General features: G+C 43.0%; 1 long non-coding RNA gene across 1 annotated transcript; it reads right to left on the bottom strand.

The window, feature by feature from the left end:
* Positions 1 to 1,688: 1,688 nt before the first annotated feature.
* Positions 1,689 to 8,610, bottom strand: LOC142827889 (uncharacterized). The gene is made up of 3 exons (XR_012902687.1): positions 8,452 to 8,610; positions 7,823 to 7,926; positions 1,689 to 1,740 (listed from the first exon to the last, which is right to left on the bottom strand). It is a non-coding gene; the product is annotated as an uncharacterized LOC142827889 (long non-coding RNA).
* Positions 8,611 to 9,965: the final 1,355 nt, after the last annotated feature.

The raw sequence follows: 9,965 nt of genomic DNA, 5'->3' as shown, positions 1-9,965 counted from the left end.
AAAATGGCATGTTCCGCTTAAAATGGGACACCGCTAATTAACTCAGAAAGTGGACAAGGTTTCCCAACCCTCCTTTCCAGAGCTCTGGCACAGAGGCAAATATTACTATGCCCTCCAGAATTCACGCAGTTGCTGTGTGCGAATGGTGTGGAAGAAAATACATTAAACTCCATACCTGTCACCAGATCTTACAGTGACCCTCACCCCATCCCCAACCCCAGAATTCTGTCTTGCCCAAATTCTATATGGCTGTATTGAGACTTACAATGTTCTAAATTTTCCTAATTCCCCATATGTCTTGCTATCTCCCCTGACATTTCTGCCTCCCTATAAGAGGTTCAAAGCTCCAGTCAACCCCTTATTCTGAGTTTGAGAGACATGTTTATTCATTCAGATAATGGAATCAATACTGTCTGGCTTATGTGACCAATCACAACTAACCAACAAGGATTGATTTTTAGATACGGAGAACTGAATACTTAATGACAAAGGGGCAAAAGGGGCAATTGTCCAGGGGCCTGGAGATTCAATGGGGTCCAGGGCTCCCCACCACCACCTCTACTACAGCAGTGGCTGGATCCCTGGGCCCTTTAAATTGCTGTCAGAGCACTGTGTGGCATGCTCCAGGCAGCTCTGAGGGCTGGCTGCCCCCAGTCCCACTTCTTCTGCCTGAGGACCCACGCCTTTTGGGAACAGGGAGTCACCCCCACACACTGCTTTCCCAGGAGCCCAGTAATTCTATTATCCTCCCCCTCCCCCCGGCTTTTATGTGCTCATTCATCTCTAGAATGGACTGGCTGGAATGGCTGAATTCCGCAGATGTTTTTCTAAGGTATCAAAAGGAAAAGCCTCTTAGAACTACAAATCAGAGCTAATGATGAAGTCTGGAAGCCATGTGGTGGTAACTGCTACTGCAATATGGGCTGTCTCTTGTCCCATCCCATTCATTGCCATCATTAGAAAAAATCAGAACTTTATGGCCTGCTGAATTCATTTGAACTCAACTGAACTACAAAAGAACAATTTTTTCCATGTTGACAAGACATCCACTGAAGCAAGTTTAATTAATGCAGGTAGAAAAATTAATATAAGCACTTTTGCTGGAAGTCCTTTCTGTACCGTTAGAGATGGTGGCATCTCAGAGGAACTGCTTCAAGACAGACCAGAGTGGAAACGAAGGACTGGAAGCGCTAAGCTCATATAGGAGAGACTAAAGCCCAATAGACAGATAGATAGGAGTGTTCCTATGCTATTTATATATTTTAAATCAAAGTAAATCTCCCACTGAAGTTGAAGAGTAAATATTGTCAAACTATCGCTGTTCAAGTGTTGCAGTAATGGGCAGTGTTCCCTGTAAGATGAGCACTCGAGTGATCACCCAGAAAAGATTCAAATGTCACCCAGCTGATTAGCAGAGCACACGTAGCACCCACAACCAGTAACATGTGTTTCTACTGGTTGTGCACATCTACACATGCCTCGGTGCACATCATAAAATTTATTCTAAGCATGGATGGAAAAAATTAGAGGGAACATTGGTTGTGGGGCTTCATTTTACCCTCCTATTTTGGGCACTTTGTGCTGTGCCATGTCTCAGGTTTTCTCTCTTCCTATCCCTATCTCTGTGTTTCTTATAGGGAAACACTCATTAAAACAGCAAAGGTATTGTGAGAATACAATTTACATACCCAGGAGTAGTCAGGTAAGTAGCATATCTCAATCATCACCACTGCCATGGTGCTGGGAGAGAAGAAGATAAAAGTGAGACCAGAACAAAGACTTTGCTTTCCTGGTCTGTTGCACAATTAACAATGAAGAGATAGAGTGGAAGTTGGGCTTCGTGCTCAGGAAAATTGGATAACTCACCTCCTAAAACACAGGCTTATATGCTGCCCCTAAAGCAGCATAGTAATCTTATGAAGAAACCTATCTATGACAAACACACTTCAGTACTAGGGTGAGTCGGAATGGTTGGTTCAAGACATGTGGCCCAATCCCAAATCTACAGCAAGTCATTTTACTGCAAGGATGTAAGCAAAGAGGAGAGTTCACATTTGGCCTTACGTGTCTGTTAAATCTAGTGGACAGTAAAACATACATAAAATTATTTACTGCCTACATAACTCTTGACAATGGTTAGGCAGCTGGTATGCTGTGACTGCTGCTTGTTATGCTAATCATAATAGTCTGAATGCGACTTGTGCTGCTCCCCATTTGTTTATTGTACCCACCTGTTTTCTCTCATGACATACTAAGATTATAAGCTCTTTGGGAGTCCATATATCTGTATACACTGTTAGCCCAATGAGCCCAGGATTGGGGGTTTCTGGTTCAACACATGTACTAATCAGGAATAACATTTGTTGATGGATCTGATCCCCTTTGAGCAGCTCTTTCATACACTGATTTTCAAGGGCTATTGCACCATTTTGCAGAGCTTTGCACACGAGGATGATGTGTGTGACCAAAAGGAAACTGAGTCATGCTAAGCACACATCATTCCAAATGTGTGAGTCGATGGTCAAACAGCCATTTATATGTCAGTTGTCTCATAGCAAATGTTCCAGAGTGTTGGCTCCCTATCTCCCAGATCCTCTAGACAGACCCACTGACAAGGGGGGCAACTGCTCCAGGGACTGGTGATTCAAAGGAGCCTGGGGCTCCCAGCAATTGCTGCTACTGCAAGAATGGTGGTGGCCAGAGCGCTGGACCCTTTAAAACACTGCCAGAGCCCCACGTGGCATGCTGCAGAGCCCCAGGTGATGTGTTCTGGATGGTGCTGAGGGGGAGGAGCAACATGCTCTGGGAGGCACTGCTCCAGCCCCACCCCTACCACTGTTTCGAAATAACTCCCTGCTGTTTAGACATGGACTAAGTTATTTTGGGATAGCACTAGTTATTTTGAAATAGTGTTGCCGTGTAGATGTCCCCTTGGAGTGTGACTTATTCTCCTTCCCACTGGCAAGAGATTAGGGCTATCACTGATTGCCTCAATGAGGGCCTAGAGTCTGCATAAAGGACTATGATGGTTATACACGAGTACAGGGCTTGATTTTCAAAGAATGCATTTTAAGTGGTACAGCTGGTTGGAAAACTTCAGTGAAAAACAGAAACAAAGTGTAATTTTTCACATTTTCCAGCTTCTCTAGCCATGTCACACTTCATAGTACAAATAAACGTCTGGAAATGTTCTCAAAAGTTGGCATTATTCTTTGGTGACATTCATGTCCTCTGTTGCATATGAAACAGGTCATCAAAAAAGAAAAAGAATGAGGATCTACCAAAAGAATGAGAGTTGAGGTAACAAACCACCCAGATGCCAAATCCTACAGTGGTCAGATTGTGGGGGGAAGGAGGAGGAGATAGGAGGGGAGGGAGGGGAATGGAGCCTGATTGTGGGGAATAATCATGAAATCTTGTTCATTTCTCAGGGCACTTGTACACAGCTGAGCTGAAGCCAAAATAAGCTACACAACTTGAGCTACATCAATTGCATAGCTTAAGTCAAAATAGTTTATTTTGGCTTTTGGTTCTGTCTACACAGCAGGAAGTCAGTTAGAGCACTCTTCCTCTGACTTCCCTTACTCTTCATACAATGAGAGTTACAGGAATCAGAGTAAGCACTCCTCCAGTTCGACATTATTTTGACATTATAGCTAAATAACTGCTTGGAGTATAGACATGGACCATGTTATTTCAGAATAATGTCAGATATTCCAAAATAACACTGTTGTGTTGACATAATGTCACTGTCCTTTTTCTGCAAATTAACATGCATTAAGACTTATAGTTTGATCTGTCAACAGGTTAGCAACAGAAGCAGCAGAAGAACATGAACCCAGTTCAGACATTGCTGAATACCTGCAAGTGTGATTTGCAAGTTGAAACATTTTAAGAAGACTTTGAGCAGACTATAGAGCAACCAAAGAAAAGGCTGTCCCCAAAACAATGTGTCCTAGGTTTTCCACCGTTTCCACTGTGTTTATTTCAGTTAGTTATATTCAGTTAGTTGACTAGCCATTTTGGCAGGGTTGTGAGAGAAAGGCTATGTCAAATGAAAAACAAAAAGCCCAATTCAGTATATTTTCATTAATGCTGTGAGAGCTTCAAAAGTTCTGCTCTGAGGTTTCCTGTATCTACATGTGCCGTGACATTTTATTTTATGTTCTAACCTAGTCTGCATTCTGACAAACATAATATAATAGTGCAGAGCTACTCAACACATAGCCCGTTTGTTTGTGGCTGGCGGTGCAGTTTAGGTTTACGCAGGGCTCAACATGTGGCCCACGAGTGGGATCCTTTGAACATGGCCTCCAGTGGGAACATGCTCCACAACAGCGAGGCATCTCCTAGTCGGGGTGAGCATTGAAAGACACAAGTGGACAGGCTGGCTGGAACAGACGGCTACAGGGTGTCGGCATTTCTAGTTGCCAGGGAGGAGGTGCCAAGAGCACTGGGGCATTATGGGAAGTGCTGGCGGCTTATCCTTGTGGGCAGAGCCTGAGAGGTGCTGACTGGCTCACACTGGCCACGTTTGGGTCCGGCGCCACAGCTTAAGTGCCCATCAGTGTGAAAGAAACTATTTGCATATATATTTGCATGTATATGCAACCACACTTAAGTTGCATCCCTCGGTATGTGCTGTGAGTATCATTGTGGCCTTCAGGGCGTCCAAAGTAGCCTCGCAATAGTGGGACATCCTCACCTAGCACCAACTTTTATTGTTCATGGTGGCACTTCTAGACTCCACAAAGAGCATTGTTGCTGGGCAATGTGCTTACTACCCTTTACACTTAAAACTGTTGCTAGGACCACAAGTGCTCATGACTCAGTTTTTGTCTTGTCTGAAAAATGTTACCTATGTCATTACTCAGGCAAGGGCATTAGTTCAGTACTAATTCAGAAAAAAGAGCAACGTTTATCAAATGACTCGCTTCACTTCCTGCTCCACCCTGCTGAAAACGTGCTGTGAAATCTGACATGATCTCAGCATAAGTTGGGGGAAGTGGCTACAGTATACTATTAGAAAAGTCTTGTACTTAGGTAACTGACTAGTATGACTAACCCTAACTACTTGGAGATGCCTCGCCGTTGTGGAGCATATTCCCACTGGAGGCCATGTTCAGAGGATCCCACTCGTGGGCCACATGTTGAGCCCTGCGTAAACCTAACTCCACAAGACTGACTTTTTAGCCAGATTCTTAACAGGATCTGCACCGCCCTCCAAGGGAAAAGTGATCTCCTCTCAAGTAATACGGTCGCTGTTGTGCATTCCGTAACATGAACTCAACATCCAGCCATTGGATGGTGCTTTCTCAGCTAGATTGAAAAGCCCAGTATCAAATATTTGTTCTCCAGGCAGATACTTATCGACTGTAATTAATCAATCAATCACCTGCTCTTCTCTCTGAATTACTACTGATCTAATGTCCTCCCTTAGACAAGGACTATTTAGAAGGGTCTTTGTTTTTCTTTGTGTAATGTGCAATGCATAGCAAATGGTTGGATCTAAACAAATAATGAATTCATACAATATTAAAAGTAATAAAACACCATTCTCCTTCAACACGCTTAAGTGCATTATACCAACACAGACATCCTTCATCTCAGCTCCACAAGATTTGGAACCAAATTGAAAGATGACATGTAAGGAGGTATAATTTGCATCTACATGAGTGATGGTGTATTTGTGAGTCTAAGGCCATGCCCACACGTATAAGTTTATAATAGAACTATGCCACTGTAAGAGAGCTCATTTAGCCACTTTATGCTGTCAACATAGTAAAACCAATTCAACAAATGGCAACAGCTGTGTCAGTGGAGAGCGTCTCTTGCCAACATAACATCATGCACATGAGCCCTTATGTTAGCAAAACGTATTGTCATTCAAAGGGATGTTTTTTCACAGAAACTGATGAAAGTTTTGTTGATGTTAGTGGTAGTGTAGTGTTAAGCCTAAGGCTTAACATGTATACAGAGAGGGTCAGAAGAAAGTACACCAGTTTTGCTAATCTTAAACCCTAAATTTGCCCTATTGTCTGTTAGCAGTATAAACATGAGAGAAGTAAGTCATGATAATGAAACTTACCACTGGAGTCTTTAAAAAAGTGGAACTAAATGTTCTGTTGTTGTTAGGTTTCCAATGCCAGAAGGGGCCACTGTGGTCATCTGGTAACACCTTTTGTATAAAATAAGTCATAAAATGTCCCAAAAATAATATCTTTATGTCTGGTCTGAATGTGCTTCAACATCCAGCCATTGGCTAGTGTTATACCTTTCTTTGCTAGATTGAAAAGCCTCGTATCAAATATTTGTTCTCCATGTAGATACATATACTGTAATCAATAACCCCTTAACCTTCTCTTAGTTAAGATTAACCTTCTGTTAGTTAAGATAAATAGACTGATCTTTTTGAGTATGTCACTATAAGACATACTCAGCCCTTTAATCATTCTTGCAGCTCTTCATTGAACCATCTCCAATTTATCAACATCCTTTTTGAAGTGTGGCCATCAGAACTGGACACAGTATTACAGCAGTGGTCACACTAATGCAGAATATAAAGGTAAAATAATCTTTCGAATCCTACTCAAGGTTTCCCTGTTTATTCCTCCCAGAATCACATTAGCTCTTTTGGTCACAGTGTCACACAGTTTCTTGTGGACTGATTCTCTAGCCATGTATACTGTATGTCCATTTGTGAGTCTCTTCCATAGAGACATTGTCTCAATTTCCAGTTTGAGCAATTTTCGAGATTTAGATTTGAGATTTTTTTTTTTTTGTTTGGGAGAGTGGGGCTAGAGTTAGAGAAGAAGTAGAGAAGAGATAGTGAGCACATAGTTTTTAGTGGCATCTCAAGAGGATGTCTGAGAGTAAGTCCAGTTGGAGCATTACTTAGATTGTAAGTTCTATGGAGCAAGGACCGATTTTTTTGTTCTGTGTTTGTATAACACTTAGCACTGGAGGTCCTGGTCCATAACTGGGGCTCCTACATGTAACTGTAATAGTAAAACTAAAGTGATTAGGCGTGAAAGTAGGTGGAATTTCAAATCCAAAAATATTTTTGGATCGGTTTCTTAGAATATTTGTGCTTTTGAATGTGCCCATTAAGCATGACAGAAAGTTCTCAGACCATCGCCTTTCCAGCACTGTGGGAGAGAGTTTCAATTGATTGCATGTCATCTTGCAGACAAGAGGTCATATACATGTGGTGCAAGATTTTGATTTGTGTTCCTTTCAGTTATCTGGCAACTGCACAATTATCCATGTATAGGAGTTTCTCGTCATTTCCCTCCCTAACTTTCCCAGGACTGATCCCCATTTTTCTAGACAGTTCAAGACCAACACCTTTTCCTGTTTGAGGAAGTATTCCTTTTTTATTACAATCTGTCAGCATCTGTTGTATTGAGTGTCAGCCTCATTTGCAACTTTGCATTCTGATGTACAAGTGATGTGGCTAAGCGGCATGCACTGAAAGATGGGTACTCTCTTGTTGACCCCATCAATTTTCAATACTCAGCCCCACTCTTCTTAATCAAAATCACTTCAAAGACCCAAAACAGATTGATTCACATGTGAACACTACCCAAACTGTCTTCCAAGGGGGAAATACTTGTCTTATGTTCCTTTGAACCCACTGTTGCCCGTTTACTTGTATTTACTTTGCATGGCCTATGGCTGAACCATGGAAATTAGAAAACAAACTCCTATTCAGCAAGTCATGTCAAAGGTGACCGCTATGCCAGAAAGTTGACTGTGGGACAAACATTCCCTCTGATCAGGAGGCCTCTTCTGCAGTGTTGCTGTCTCCACAGTTACATACCTGTCTGCAGAAGCCTTTAGTTTATCTTGTCTATGTGGGAAGTCCTAGACGATGCCATCAATCTGAGAGATGAGAGGGATGCTCCCTTGACACTTAAACAATGGCTGTGGTGCAAAAGAAAGAAAATTAGCTCCACTCTGAACAAACTTCTTTTGAACTGCACTATGTTCCCAAAAAGCATCAGAGCCATCATCATGTTCACATACAGGTTTTGTGCTGAAAAAAACAAGAGATGACATAAGCTGGGAGCCTGGAGGAAGTACTGAGGAAGGATACACAGAAGGGCACTGTGAAAACATATATAAAAATAAAATAAAAATGAAGGATCCAGCAGTGCTGGGTGGGGCTGAAGACAAAAGTGTCCAATGAATACAGCTGATTTGTGTTTAACCATCTACATATCTAAACATTAAGGGCAACATTTTTAAGTACAGGTGCCTTATGTTGGGCTCCTAACTCCATAATCAAGCCTCCACGATCAATTAATAATTAAAGATGACCTGATTTTCAGAGGACCTAGTAACTGCTAGCTACAGTCGTTGATCCTAATCCTGCAAGTTCCCTCTTTCCCTCTTCACTGAAGTGAAGGACTGAGTATAAACAGCATTACTCCCACTCACATCACTCACCCATTCACTCCTTTCATTGGGCTGCTGCTGCTGGAATTTTTAGTATGATAGCTCAGTGTTGACCTCACTTCCTGGAATCTGGCATTGGAAAACATTTAAAAATATATATAGTATCATACAACTCTCAGGCACAGTTTCCCATCTAGATATATCAGGCTTCATCTAGAGATATCAGGTCATGTCTGAGGATTGCTGCTGCGCACTAGTAAAGATAACAGCATCTGTTGATAGCAGAACAGGATTTCCTGAGAGTCTGTGAACTTTAAGCATAGTCTCAGGAGCAGCTTTGAGAGCCCTCTCAAAATCTTGATGAGCTCTCCAATATTAGAGAAAAGGTGGGTGATGTATTTTTTTTATTAGACCAACGTCTGTTGGTGAGAGACAAGGGGTCATGTGCCCCCAACAACATGGGTGAAAAGCAGCCAGCATGGCAAAGTTGGGGGGGGGGGCTGGCACCCGCCACAGGGGTCCAACCCCACACACACTGACAGCGGTGGAGGGAGGCAGAGCAAGGCGGCCCTCATTGCTTTGCTGTCCTGGTATTCTGCTTCAGAGGAAGGAACAGGACCATCCCACATTCCTTGGCAGAAAGGGGAGTGATGTAGCCAGGGGAGCAAAGTGAGCTGGGGCTGCCTTGCTCTGCTTCCCCTTGCTGCTGCAAGTGAGTGTGTGGAGGGGTGGACCCCTGTTGCTGGGGCTGCCCACCACTAGTCCCCTAGGGCCACCTCAGTGGGGAAAGAGGCAAGGGGAAGGCAGAGCATGAGGCACAGGGGGATTGTCCCAGCCATTCCCCAGGATGGGGCAGGTCACATGGCTGATGGACACCTCCCCCCCACCCTCAAGTCTCCCTTCACCAGTTGCCTCTGGTGAGAGAGACAAGTTTTTGAGACACACAAAGCTCTTCTTCAGGTCTGGGAAAGGTACTCCCAACAAGAGAGCTAAATGCAAGGTGGAACAGATTGTTCAGCATAAGTAGTTAGCACACCCTGTAAGGGACCTTTGAAGGTAGAGTGGCCTATTAACAGCTTTGTGGCCATAGGATAGAAAGAGGGAGTTAGTGGGTTACAGATTGTTGAAATAAGCCATAAATGCCATGTCTCCATTCAGTCTGATTTTGAGAGTCTAGCAGAGTTATGAATTTAAGCTTTCACCCTCATCTTTTGAAAGTGTTGTGCAGATTTTCTTTGAGGATAAGGACTGATAGATGAGATCTACAGGGATCACACTAGGAAAATTGCTCACTCATAGGTGACAGGATGTTTTTATCATTTTCCTGAGTGAGTTCATGTGAAATGTTGTGATTGGTTTCACCCACATAATTGTTATGAAGTCATTTAGTGCACTGGATGAGGTAGACCACATCTTGTGAGAGGGAGGTGTAGGATCCATGGATCTTGAAAGATGTGTTACAGGGGTGTTAATCATTGTAGCAGTGGAGACATATCTGCAGGTTTTGTATCTGTTGTTCTGGCAGGATTTGGTGCCACTTTCATCTGGTGTGCCTTGATCTGTGG

The sequence above is a fragment of the Pelodiscus sinensis genome, chromosome 3, assembly GCF_049634645.1.
Source record: "Pelodiscus sinensis isolate JC-2024 chromosome 3, ASM4963464v1, whole genome shotgun sequence".
In the NCBI taxonomy this organism is placed as follows: domain Eukaryota; kingdom Metazoa; phylum Chordata; order Testudines; family Trionychidae; genus Pelodiscus; species Pelodiscus sinensis.
The sequence above is the reverse complement of the archived record's forward strand: the minus strand, read 5'-3'. Positions and strand labels throughout refer to the sequence as shown.